Consider the following 484-nt stretch of genomic DNA (forward strand, 5'->3'; position numbering starts at 1 on the left):
ATTTAGATTAATGTGCACACCAGATTCAAATCTCATCCCTGTGTTTTGATACAAACATTATTCCCCAAACAGTTCACTCTTACATTAAATATTTTCCTAGCATTTCCAAGTTAGTCATTTAACACACACCCCACAGAGCCAAAAGAAGTTTGCCTGACCTCAATCAATGGCTTCTCCCCAAATCATTCCTGAACAGTGCAAAGCAAGAGGCTGTATGTGGGCTGCTTTTTTGGCCTGATTGCCAATTCAAGTATGAGGGAGGCAACAGGGCAACTAACCCCCCTGTTATTTACAACTTACCTCCACTTAAAGTTGGGCCCTCTGCTAGAGGCTCTAAAAGTATGCTGTATGGGGAACTGGTGGTCCCCTCCAGATACTGAATGGACTCCCAGTTCCCATCAGCCCCAGCCAGCTTGGCCAACGGTTAGGAATGATGGGAGCTGTCATCCTAACAATATTTGGAGGGCCACGGGCTCCCCATTAT

The sequence above is a fragment of the Podarcis bocagei genome (genome assembly GCF_964188305.1).
Source record: "Podarcis bocagei genome assembly, chromosome: 3".
In the NCBI taxonomy this organism is placed as follows: Eukaryota; Metazoa; Chordata; class Lepidosauria; order Squamata; family Lacertidae; genus Podarcis; species Podarcis bocagei.